We start from the raw sequence: 13279 nt of genomic DNA on the forward strand, positions 1-13279 counted from the left end.
TTTCTTCTATGCTTATTTGATGCAGGTTAGGTTGGAGAAAACGTCTAGACTGCCTGGGGGTCCTTTAGGAATGGATTTGAGGACAGCTGCCTTAAAGGCCTGAAGATTTTTACTTCATGTCTTTACTCTCATAACTATGTACAGTTCTCAATATTCAATTGAAATTACATAGAGTGGCATAGCAACTGGTAGTGCAGGTAGAGCAGTCACTTCAGGGCCTGGGCCTATAGCAACAGGGGTCCATGGTGACTGAGCCACCTAATGTTTTTACTGGACCTGCTAAAGACATACACATTTTTAACTCATGAGCAGCAACAATAACTTCATAGCATATCTCTTCATAGCATGTAAGCGTGAGCCTATATTACAGCAACAACATGGTGAGTAAACAAACAAGTTGCATTTTCATTGTTTTTATTCATTGCTTGTTATTTTGTATTTTTATATATGGATGTGCCATTATTTTTAATAAGACTACAGAAATCTTTAGGTTCCCAGAACTTGAGAAATCATTTATAGTAAGTCTTAAGATCCACATATAAAAGAACAACAAACATGCAGTTTAAGCTTTGCAAACATGCTAAACCAACAACTGTCTCTGGTATGCGTTTCCTCCTCAGTGGTAGGAAACACCTTACTGAGCTAGACAACAAACAGCCTGCTCTGAAAGGTCATGCCTCCAAAAACAGGCTTGAGCTCCCATGCAAGCGCTTGATCTCTTGCAATTATTCGACAATAAGGGACGACAAAAATATGAGGCAAGGTCAGACTATAAGGGCAGTTTGAAATGAGGGCAACTCATTGAGCAGATATGAAAATGTGCACCTATGGAGCTGATAAGAGAATAAAACCTGTTTTACTGGTCAGCATAATTAAACTGGAGGAAAGCTGAAAAATGAAGCATTGTGTTGTAATACAACCCAACGTACAGCAGAATTTTGGCCTTACATCACCAGGCTTTTATTGGATTTCATTTCCTTTCCAACGTCTGACAGGGGGTTTCAAAGGAAAACCACTGTCTAACAGAATCCTGCCTGACTCCTTGAGGCAAAGGGTGATTCATCGTAGTCTTGTGAAAACTCAAGGAGAGTTCCAAGGAAAAGCGAGCATGCTCATCAGTAGGCTTTGATTTTCCACTCATTCATTCTTTGATTCCTGGTAGTCAAGACAGGCTCACGCTTGCCCTCATTGTAAAGGTATATATGGAGAATTTACACAGGAAGTCTGAGCAAATTATGGTTTAGCATTTTGGATGTATAAGCATCGTCATCAGAATCTGTTAGCAGGTCACAAACTAATGTTTGCTCTTAACATGAAATGTCTTCACCTGTGACCGAATTAACTTGTGTTGTGGAGATTCTGTCTGCAGGAGACACTCACTCAGCAGAAGACCTATGACATTCATGACCACAACAAAGGCTATCTCCCATTACTTGAGTAGCAGGTCACACCAGCTTGCCAGGCATCACAACAACAGGCACTGATTCAGTCTGGAGATTGAGATGATTTAGACATAGCTGCTGGTATGGCCTAGAAGCTAGCATACAAACAACAGCTATAAACACTGACATAAGGCTACATACCCTGCACATAACAAACCAGGTAGTATGGCTAATCTCTCTAGAGATTTATTAACTTGCTCAGAATAGTCTTGACACACGTCTGTTGTCATTTTTTTAGATTCAGAATTATTTCATTTGTTAATGCATTATGGAAACTGCTTTGCTGTATTCACAATGCATCATTTCAACTATAAAATAACATCACTCAGCATTTTGGGTCCAACTGCACAATAGCAAACTAGTGAATGTCCACCTAACTACCATTTTTACTTCAAAACAAATGTTGGGACACCAATCTAAAGGCTCAAACCAGAAGTCTCCAATGCTACTCCTGGAGAGCCACCATCTAATTATTTCATTAACATTTTGAAAGATATTGCTTCAGAATCTTTCTAAAGCAGTGAATACTGCTTGAATATTGAGTTGAATGGTCAAACATTTGCATTGGTCCACAAAATACTGACTCTTGGCTACGAAAAAAAAAAACATTTGTGAAAAAAGTTTCAAATGCATTAAATGTCCTGAAGTAGTGGAAAAGAAAGAGGATGTATACAAAAACCTGCATGTTTGCCAAGAACATACCAACATGCCAAGACTTTCATCCAAAAGACAACGTATGCAATAACATACTGACCTACATATGGAAAATAGACACTAATACTTTTCGATCATTTCGAGTGTTAGTTAATAAACCTGATTGAGACGAATGGTTATTATAACTTTTCTGATTGACACAAAAATGTGTCAAGAATAAATAAATAAATAAATAAGAGCACTGTACACAGAGAAGGCATCTACATGAAAGAGGTCACCAGTGTACACAAGTCTTACAATGCTCTCTATCGGCCAGTCTGGAAATGGTGCAATTTAACAATGACATAATGATGCAAGGCTAATCTCACTGTACTTTTTACCCGAGAGAGTAATGTCTAGAAAGCAAAGGCAAATGGTGACATCTTGTGGAGCAAGACTGCAATATCTGTCACCTCTCTAAACAGTTTGTACACCTTCAGTTTGGAGTTCAGCCACTTCTTACACACATATACATGGAATTTAACACAGCATTGGTTTCTTACAACATAAGCCATTTTCTTTTTATACTGTTCCTTCTTGTCTTTGTATTTAATCCTGTACTTTATTTATTTTGTTCTATTTTATTAGCATTTTTTTTTATTTTCACTTCATTTTCTTCCTGATTTCCTCTTTCACTCTATTAACAGATTTTCATTTTTATGTTATTTATTAAATGTTGCATTACACTGCTCCTTACTGTTTAATTTGAAATATGTTGTGAAGCACTTGTGCTGCATTTTATGTATGAAATGTGCGACACAAAGTAATTATCTAAATTACTGAAGTCCTGGGCAAAGGCTATGTTTAAACCTTTTCATGTGTTTGTATCGATATTTCAGAAAACTGGCCTAGTTAAATGTTTTTAGACCTCTTTGACAACTTTCTAAGTAAAAACAGTTATGGACACAATTACGCACGACTTTTTCTGCACATTTTTAACAAACTGTGCCACATTTCATTTGTTATCTTCCCCCCTTAGCCTTAGCATATAAAATAATCAATGCTTAACTATACTGTTCAGATTATTAATGATAATTCAATGTATGCATGAAGATTTAGACATAAAATAGCATATTTTACATATATATATATATATATATATATATATATATATATATATATATACATACATACATACACACACACACACACACACACACAGACACACACACACACACTGCTCAAAAAAATAAAGGGAACACTTAAACAACACAATATAACTCCAAGTAAATCAAACTTCTGTGAAATCAAACTGTCCACTTAGGAAGCAACACTGATTGACAATCAGTTTCACATGATGTTGTGCAAATGGAATAGACAACAGGTGAAAATTATTGGCAATTAGCAAGACACACTCAATAAAGGAGTGGTTCTGCAAATGGGGACCACAGACCACTTCTCAGTACCTATGCTTTCTGGCTGATGTTTTGGTCACTTTTGAATGTTGGTGGTGCTTTTACATTCGTGGTAGCATGAGACGGACTCTACAATCCACACAAGTGGCTAAGGTAGTGCAGCTCATCCAGGATGGCACATCAATGCGAGCTGTGGCAAGAAGAAAAAAAAAAACGACTCCATGAGGATGGTATGAGGGCCCGATGTCCACAGATGGGGGTTGTGCTCACAACCCAACACCGTGCAGGACGCTTGGCATTTGCCAGAGAACACCAGGATTGGCAAATTCGCCACTGGCACCCTGTGCTCTTCACAGATGAAAGCAGGTTCACTCTGAGCACATGTGACAGACGTGACAGAGTCTGGAGACGCCGTGGAGAGCGATCTGCTGCCGAGATGAGATCCTCAGACCCCTTGTGAGACCATATGCTGGTGCGGTTGGCCCTGGGTTCCTCCTAATGCAGGACAATGCTAGACCTCATGTGGCTGGAGTGTGTCAGCAGTTCCTGCAAGATGAAGGCATATTGAAGCTATGGACTGACCCGCCCGTTCCCCAGACCTGAATCTGATTGAGCACATCTGGGACATCATGTCTCGCTCCATCCACCAACGCCATGTTGCACCACAGGAGTTGGCGGATGCTTTAGTCCAGGTCTGGGAGGAGATCCCTCAGGAGACCATCTGCCACCTCATCAGGAGCATGCCCAGGCATTGTAGGGAGGTCATACAGGCACGTGGAGGCCACACACAATACTGAGCCTCATTTTGACTTGTTTTAAGGACATTACATCAAAGTTGGATCAGCCTGTAGTGTGTTGTTCCACTTTAATTTTGTGTGACTCCAAATCCAGGCCTCCATTGGTTAAAAAATTTGATTTCCATTGATTATTTTTGTGGGATTTTTTTTTTTTTTTGTCGGCACATTCAACTTTGTACAGAACAAAAGTATTCAATGAGAATTTCATTCATTCAGATCTAGGAGGGGTTATTTGAGTGTTCCCTTTATTTTTTTGAGCTGTGTGTGTGTGTGTATATATGTATGTGTGTGTGTGTGTATATATATATATATATATATATATATATATATATATATATATATATATATATATATATATATATATACACACACACACACACACCACTTCATTAGGTACATCTTGCTAGTAAAAGGTTCGTCACCCTTTTGCCTTCAGAACTGCCTTAATTCTTCATGGCAGACTTTGCTGTTGCTTTTCAATCATCTCGAACCAGAGATCAACATCAACAAGGCATTTTCGTCCACACAACTGCCGCTCACTGGACATTTTCTCTTTTGCGGACCATTCTCTGTAAACCCTAGAGATGGTTGTGCGTGAAAACCCCAGTAGATCAGCAGTTTCTGAAATACTCAGACCAGCCTGTCTGGCACCAACAACCACGCCACGTTCAAAGTCACTTAAATCACCTTTCTTTCCCATTCTGATGATCGGTCTGCACTTCAAGCTGTCTTGACCACCTCTACATGCCTAAATGCATTAAGTTACGGCCATGTGATTGGCTGATTAGCTATTTTTGTTAACAAGCAACTGAAAAGGTTGCCTGTTATGTCATATATGTATAGACACATTTTATATTTATATATATATATATATATACACACACACACACACACACACACACACACACACACACACACACACATATATATCTATATATATATATATATCATATAAATAGTGATTTTCTGGATGTCAGTGTGTTTATTAAACCATTGTCAAACCTCTCCTTGAGGAAGCCCAGTATTATATGTAGTTAAAAAGCAATTCCTGGTTTGACCAGTCAGTGCTTCATTTGATGACTGATGATATTAACAAGTCTCTGTGGTGGCTGCGAAGGTGTCGAAAAAAATGTGTGTGTGTGTGTGTGAGATTTATATATATATATATATATTACACACACACACACACAACAGTTTTATTGGCCAAGATAGCTGACTAAACAATGACATTTATCGGTGACATCAGTTATCAGTTATACGAGCTGACTTGCACAGGCTTGAATGTGGAAAAATGCGGCCACATTAACTAGCTTTCCTCGGTTTCACTACTGACCACATTTAGAATACTATGAAATACCATAAATTATGTAGCGTTAACATCTGAATGAAACAGAACAATGTTCTGTTTTACACCCTTCAGTGTAGCCCCTATTTGCCTTGCCACTTACACTGCATTCGCGCACTGTCACCTGAGATGTTCCGCCACACTCAGAATAAAGGGCACTGAACTGCACTTTTTCAGTACAAACACAATCACTGGGGTTGGAAGCCTAAAAGGTGCAATTTTTCATTGCAATTCTTTCTTTTAAGTGTTTTAAAGGCCTCACTTTATTTTGATAGTCCTCTATAGATGATCTACATGTGCTTAAATTATTAATAAACCTTCCTGTGGTTGATTATGGTTAGGGTTAGGTTTAGGAGCATGTAGGTCAGTGGTCAACAAACCTTGGTCCTGGACTTCTACCTTCCTGCAGAATCTAGCTCCAACCACAGTCTGCCAAACCTGCTCCTTATTTGGCTGTATCAGATGCATGTTGGCTGCAATCTGGAACTAAATACAGACAGCAGATCTCCAGGAGGAGCTGGTGTAGGTTGTGTGTTGACAGAAGGTTTAGGGTTAGGGTTGAATTTAACCAAGTCTGTCACATTCAACCTCAAGTGCAGATGCAATTTTGATGAATTTCAGTAGAAGAACGACTGAGCATCTACAAAGCAGCTATCAAGACAAGTGTTACCCGAATATGCCTTTTTTCTCTGGGAAAGTGAATGTAATGTACCTTCAAAGCTCATTTAAGGTACGGAGTGGGGAAACTAGAATCTTAAAAGGGGGTGTCAGGAAGTTTTGCCAGGATGGCAATGTGAATGTGAGAGCTGGACGGTTGGAGTGGGGGGAGGGAGTTGGAGTCAAGTTGGACAGCTATCCCACAGATTGCTGATAGCGAAACCACTCTCCTCATAAGGGTGCAAAACACCCACCTCACCGTGAGGTGGAAGGCAATGACATTGCAGAAATGTTGAGAACGTTTTAACTTAAAAGGTGAGAAACCTGGATACCTTAATATTTTAGGTTCACTGAACTTGTAACATACAATACAGATTTCTGTTCTGTTAGCTTAAGTTCAGCAAACTCATCATTTAAAAAGCATTTTTAACATTTTTACAGAGCAGACCTTTTGCACTGTGAGAAATAAAAGGTACTATACAGGTACATTGGGGAATCACACTCCTCTGCCTCCCTGGTAAGGTCTGTGCAGGGGTACTGGAGAAGAGTCAGGCTTATAGTCGAACCTCGGATTCAAGAGGAGCAGTGCAGGTTCCGCCCTGGTCGTGGAACACTGAACCAACTCTTTACCCTCTCCAGGATTCTGGAGGGTTCATGGGAGTTTGCCCAACCAGTCCACATGTGCTTTGTGGATCTGGAGAAGGCATTCAACTGTGTTCCCTGGGGTATTCAGGGAGGAGGTGCTTCGGGAGTACGGGGTACATGGCTCTTTGCTACGAGCCATTCAGGCCCTGTACAAACACAGCAGGAGTTTGGTTCGCATGGCCGGCAGTAAGTCACCCTCAATGGCACAGTATGGTCCTTTACATCCAGCTGTGCAGATTACTTGTACATAAAGAATCAAGTTAGTTATTTTCTTGCAATCAGTTGTTATCATTCAATCCAGGCAAGTCATTCAATCCAGGCAAGTACCGTCTGGTCAAGTGCACATTTCATAACTCCATCCTTGTAACTTTCTTTCTGTATTTACGGCATTTCAAGGAAATACACATGATTTTTACTATTGTTATTTGTCTTAAAAATGAATTTTAACCATGCAAGTATAAGGCCTTGGATCAAAATGCCTTTATGAGTATGAAAAGCAGACATTTAATTTCACAATGTTTGACTGGTACTATGTCACTGAGGTCAAACCTGGCAGTCTGACTGCAGCCTATTTATTGTATTTGCAATGCAATTTTTTGAGGTATTAAATCCTTAAAACGAGATGCCTGGAAGCATCTGATACAACCAGAGAACCTGACGAGTAAACCTCAACACAAAACAGTAAAATTCTTGAAGGTCTATATTCAAAAATAGAATCATTAAAAACCAAAAGGTAATATAAGGACACTAGCAGCAACAACACCAACAGCCAGGCCTGCATTCCAGCAGCCTTTGTGTAACGTTAGAACCGCTAGGCCTACCTTAAAGGAGAACTCCACCGTTTTTTCTAAAATTCTACATGATTTTATAGTTGAGACGTAAACAGTCAAGCAGGGAGGTTTGCTGTGGAATGCTCTGTTCTAGAAAAACTTGCAGAGTGGTGATAGAAACCACCTGTTAAAGTTTTGTGATAAAGTTTTGTCTTTAGACGAATCTGAATCCATTTAATCCACTCGTGGCTGGGGGGGAAAGGCAAACGAGTCCCTCAAGAAAACGTATTGTTTTTTAGATTTAGGACTATTTTTCCTATCATTAGCATTGCATATAAAAAACCCAGAAAACAAATGTAGGTTCACTGATAGTTTGGGATAGTAAATAAACCGCACAAACTGGTTTGTGGTTCCTATCATGACCACTATTAAGACTGAACCATTTCACGTCAGCCCACTCTGAATGAACGACTGTTTACATATCTGAATTATCCAGAAATTCTGAAAAATTGGAGGAATGCCCTTTTAAACAGCGAAGGGCAGATTAAACCACCTGCAGTTAAACTTCTGTCCGATGACACAGAACTAACGCTGGATAGTTTATACCCAAACAATCTAACAAACTAAGTCCAGACCTAAACTTCACCGCAGAGCTCTCCCGGGCCTCAGAAAGGGAAGGAGCAATGGAGGTCGGTTAGCACAGCTGCACAGCGCTATTTCTGTACCACAGGCTGCACTTTCTCTTTCACATTCTCTCATGTAAACACGACAAAACTTTACATTCGTCGAACGCAGAAGAAAATTATCGCACAGGCATGCCGTTTAAACCCTGCTACAGACCAGAAACGTCTGCCTGTTTCTCACTTTTAGGTTAGTTTGAGCCTCACAAAGCACGAAATTCGACGTTAACCATCTCCATCATCTGTCCTGTCCCTCAGGGAAAAGGAAACAAAGCCACAGCAAGCTATTCAGCTTTCACTTACCTCAGCGTCATATCCGAAGACCTGCTGCGGAGCCCCATCGCTTATAACAACAATACTAACACGAAAGAACAGTAAAATGACAAAAGGTAATCCAATGTTGCCTCGAAAGGACCACGAAATATTCGTGTCTGGATATTGAAAGCGTCTTCTACTTTTGCTTTCGATTTGTGTGGCAGGGCTGTGGAGGAGGGTTTAAAACACAGACGGCGCTGCTCAGACTCGAGGCTACAGAACTAGCGGTCAGGTTGGGTGAGCCTCTGAAACAGGTACTGGGGCAAAGTAGGTCCTGTTTTTCTGACTGGAAAGCCAAACGACCGACAGTATCGTGCACTCATAGAAGTCCTTTATAAAACGAATACAGTGAGAAAACACACTCGAGTTCGTTAAGTAGTGCATTATGAGTGATAAATCATTGGTCCTAGTAAGGGGGCGGGAGCAATGTAGTTCGTTAGCATAACTAGGTTACAGTTGTTGCAGCATGGTAGCATTTTAACTTTAACACAGCGCATTAACACAGCATTTATCGATGTGCGCAGTTTACAGAGAACACACCTATGCACATTTTATATGAAATGAAACGCTAAATGTTCATGTAAACTGTAAATGCACATTTTCTTTTTCATGGTTTATTTTTCCCAATATGGTAAAGTCAGGAAATACGTGGAAATTACACTGAAATAAGAGAAAATGCCATATTTAAAATACATATATCATAACAGTGCAAACAGGTGTTTGAGTACCAGGTCATGTGTGCATGTTGAGTATTTTACAGTGGCTTCTAACACGGCTTTTCTGTCTTGTGTAGTACATACACATATTCTCTACTGCCCTAAAACAATACTTTATCAAACATTTGGAATGTATCTCTTTAATTTAGCTTTTAGGCTAATTAAAGTTCTGCCATTTTTAAAAAATATATATCTGCTATTGTCTAAGTTTATTGTAATACCCTTAAATTTCATTCATTCCAGTTTATTTCTCTGTTTATATTCTCTGTTTTACATACACTCAAACAGAACAAAACCAATTCTACCTACCTTTTTCGAGTAAACGACCACCCACCTGTCCGGCCGGATATTGGTGGACGACTGACTGTCGAGCTCTCATGCTACCTGCTTCAGACCAGCTGCCCATGCCTCAGCTACCGCCACCTGCCTTGGACTAGCTGCCCACCCTACATTGAAGTTTATATAGACTACTAGCTATTACTACTATTGAATTATAAGCTGCACTTATATTGTATTGTATTGCACTGTGTATTGTAGTATATTGTACTATATTTTATTGTATTGCACTGTGTATTGTAGTGTATTTTATTTTATTGCATTGAATGGCACAGAGTTCTGTGTTTAACTCTGTTCCTTTTCTCTCTGTATCTACACTGACTTTTTGTTTCTAGCAGTATCTGTCTTTTTCTCTAACCTATTGGTAACAAGCAAAAATACTTTCTCTAGATAGACAAAGCACTTCTTGTAGGTTGCTCTGGATAAGAGCGTCTGCTAAATGCTGTAAAATGTAAACATACTACTGCTATTAATATTAGTAGTATAATATCGTGTAGGTACTTTGACCAGAGGAGAATGGGCCCCCCCTTGTGGGCCTTGGTTCCTCCCAAGGTTTCTTCCTCAGCTCTGAGGGAGTTTTTCCTTGCCACTGTTGCCCCTGGCTTGCTCACCTGGGGGTTTTTACATTTCATGTTAAAACTTTTTCTTTACTGGAATTCTGTGAAGCTGCTTTAATCAGTTGTAAAAAGCACCACAAATAAATTTGACTTGATATTTTCGTCTATAATTGTCATTTATTGCCATTACTGTAATAACTAACTTAATCACCTGTCTGTAAAGCACTTTGAGCTGCTACCTGTATGCAAGGTGCTGTAGAATGGTTTATTACTATAGTTGTTGCTGCTGTTGTACACGTTTCCTATGCCACATTTTAGTTTTAGTGCTTTATGTTTGAGCCTCTTTCATGACCCACCATTCATGTATTCTCCAAAATAATAAATAAATAAGAAAGAACCATTATAGCATATTTTATTTTCACAAATTAGACACAATGCCAGGCCACATCAGTGTTATGTATGATGTTTCAGTTGGAAATAAATCAGTAAATGTTACATAGAAAACTATAGAGAAAATAAAACCTCCACATCTAGTATAGCTTACATAAAGCCTGAATAAATTAGGAGTGTGTTCAGTGTGACTAAGTGAGAGAAAACTCTTCAAAACAAGTCAAAAAACTATACATCAGTGAAACGGTGGACACGTGTCGAGATTATATATATATATATATATATATATATATATATATATATATATATATATATATATATATATATATATATATATATATATATATATATACACATACACTACCGTTCAAAAGTTTGGGGTCACCCAAACAATTTTGTGTTTTCCATGAAAAGTCACACTTATTCACCACCATACGTTGTGAAATGAATAGAAAATAGAGTCAAGACATTGACAAGGTTAGAAATAATGATTTGCATTTGAAATAACATTGTTTTTACATCAAACTTTGCTTTCGTCAAAGAATCCTCCATTTGCAGCAATTACAGCATTGCACACCTTTGGCATTCTAGCTGTTAATTTGTTGAGGTAAGCTGGAGAAATTGCACCCCACGCTTCTAGAAGCAGCTCCCACAAGTTGGATTGGTTGGATGGGCACTTCTGGCGTACCATACGGTCAAGCTGCTCCCACAACAGCTCAATGGGGTTCAGATCTGGTGACTGCGCTGGCCACTCCATTACCGATAGAATACCAGCTGCCTGCTTCTGCTGTAAATAGTTCTTGCACAATTTGGAGGTGTGTTTAGGGTCATTGTCCTGTTGTAGGATGAAATTGGCTCCAATCAAGCGCTGTCCACTGGGTATGGCATGGCGTTGCAAAATGGAGTGATAGCCTTCCTTATTCAGAATCCCTTTTACCCTGTACAAATCTCCCACCTTACCAGCACCAAAGCAACCCCAGACCATCACATTACCTCCACCATGCTTAACAGATGGCGTCAGGCATTCTTCCAGCATCTTTTCATTTGTTCTGCGTCTCACAAACGTTCTTCTTTGTGATCCAAACACCTCAAACTTGGATTCATCCATCCACAGCACTTTTTTCCAGTCTTCCTCTGTCCAATGTCTGTGTTCTTTTGCCCATCTTAATCTTTTTCTTTTATTGGCCAGTCTCAGATATGGCTTTTTCTTTGCCACTCTGCCCTGAAGCCCAAAATCCCGCAGCCGCCTCTTCACTGTAGATGTTGACACTGGTGTTTTGCAGGTACTATTTAATGAAGAAGCCAGTTGGGGACCTGTAAGGCGTCTTTTTCTCAAACTAGAGACTCTAATGTGCTTATCTTCTTGCTTAGTTGTGCAACGTGGCCTCCCACTTCTTTTTCTACTCTGGTTAGAGCCTGTTTGTGCTGTCCTCTGAAGGGAGTAGTACACACCGTTGTAGGAAATCTTCAATTTCTTAGCAATTTCTCGCATGGAATAGCCTTCATTTCTAAGAACAAGAATAGACTGTCGAGTTTCAGATGAAAGTTCTCTTTTTCTGGCCATTTTGAGCGTTTAATTGACCCCACAAATGTGATGCTCCAGAAACTCAATCTGCTCAAAGGAAGGTCAGTTTTGTAGCTTCTGTAATGAGCTAGACTGTTTTCAGATGTGTGAACATGATTGCACAAGGGTTTTCTAATCATCAATTAGCCTTCTGAGCCAATGAGCAAACACATTGTACCATTAGAACACTGGAGTGATAGTTGCTGGAAATGGGCCTCTATACACCTATGTAGATATTGCACCAAAAACCAGACATTTGCAGCTAGAATAGTCATTTACCAAATTAGCAATGTATAAAGTGTATTTGTTTAAAGTTAGGACTAGTTTAAAGTTATCTTCATTGAAAAGTACAGTGCTTTTCCTTCAAAAATAAGGACATTTCAATGTGACCCCAAACTTTTGAACGGTAGTGTATATATATATATATATATAAATATAAATATAAAAGAAATATAATAAACCCATGTTGCTAATATTAGCAATTGCCAGGGCTTCTGGTATCGGTACACTGCTGGTCCAGGTTAGATGCAAGTCCACCAAGTGAAGCGAAAAAAAGAAGCATTCAGTGTAATGGAGCACAGCTGACCACTAGAGGGTGCTCTTTCCTCTACAGTGATTTTCCACAGAGACGGTGTTCCCACTGAGGCCTGGCCATAAATACGGTAAATGATTAGTCTATGGATTTATTGTGTGTGTGGTTTTTAATGTCTTTGGTTCGCACCGTTTATGTCTGTCTATGAGTCTGTAAGAGGCTCCCAGAACAAAGACTAGGAACAAAAGCTAAAAAAAAAAAAAAAAAAAAAAAACCATAAACCTTAGATTAGTAAATTTCCTTAGTACTAGCTTAGTATAAAAGTAATACTTGTTTTGACTTCAAGAAATCTATCTATGCTAAGAATTGCAGCCATATGCAAACTTCTGAACACTTTACATTTCACTCCTTATTCCAATATGTTAAATTCTGTACAGGACACGTTAACAAAATTATTATAAGTATTATCATCAACAAAACATGTA

The 13279-nt window shown here is 39.1% G+C and overlaps 2 long non-coding RNA genes across 2 annotated transcripts in view; one reads left to right on the forward strand and one right to left on the reverse strand.

The window, feature by feature from the left end:
* LOC119265390 overlaps positions 1-8851 on the reverse strand; it is a 56573-nt gene extending 47722 nt beyond the window's left edge. Inside the window, exon 1 of the long non-coding RNA XR_005131623.1 lies at positions 8688-8851. This is a non-coding gene — a long non-coding RNA (uncharacterized LOC119265390). The remainder of the gene's footprint in view (positions 1-8687) is intronic.
* LOC119265391 lies at positions 8700-9793 on the forward strand. Its single transcript, XR_005131624.1, has 3 exons — positions 8700-8773; positions 8864-8953; positions 9704-9793. It is a non-coding gene; the product is annotated as an uncharacterized LOC119265391 (long non-coding RNA).
* The last annotated feature ends 3486 nt before the right edge of the window (positions 9794-13279 follow it).

This window comes from Pygocentrus nattereri, chromosome 16 (assembly GCF_015220715.1).
Source record: "Pygocentrus nattereri isolate fPygNat1 chromosome 16, fPygNat1.pri, whole genome shotgun sequence".
NCBI lineage: Eukaryota > Metazoa > Chordata > Actinopteri > Characiformes > Serrasalmidae > Pygocentrus > Pygocentrus nattereri.